The sequence below is a fragment of the Lethenteron reissneri genome, unplaced genomic scaffold, assembly GCF_015708825.2.
Source record: "Lethenteron reissneri isolate LAM-NWPU_2019-01 unplaced genomic scaffold, ASM1570882v1 scaffold_1734, whole genome shotgun sequence".
Classification (NCBI taxonomy): domain Eukaryota; kingdom Metazoa; phylum Chordata; class Hyperoartia; order Petromyzontiformes; family Petromyzontidae; genus Lethenteron; species Lethenteron reissneri.
The window spans coordinates 4,705-5,000 of NW_026891481.1; positions in this window are offsets into that span (position 1 = coordinate 4,705).

The window sequence follows — 296 nt, forward strand, 5'->3', positions numbered from 1 at the left end:
CTGTGGTTGAATGACCATTGGTGGTGCGTCGCCCAATCGCCCTAATAAAGAAACCGCCCCTGGTTCCTATAATAACCCCCTGTGGTCTGCGCTCCTCCAACGGAGGAGGAGGATTTACCAGCGACTCGAACTCTCTCCCTCTGCTGAAGCCCTCTCTCGTCGTGACCAGCAGCACATCTCAACATTGGCGTCGCGCTCCTCGAGAACGCAGCGCTGCTGCCATCGTAGGCAAGCAGAGAGATCACCCTCGGGGCAAGCGTCTCCGCACTGTTCCAGGCTGAGGTGTACGCATGTAC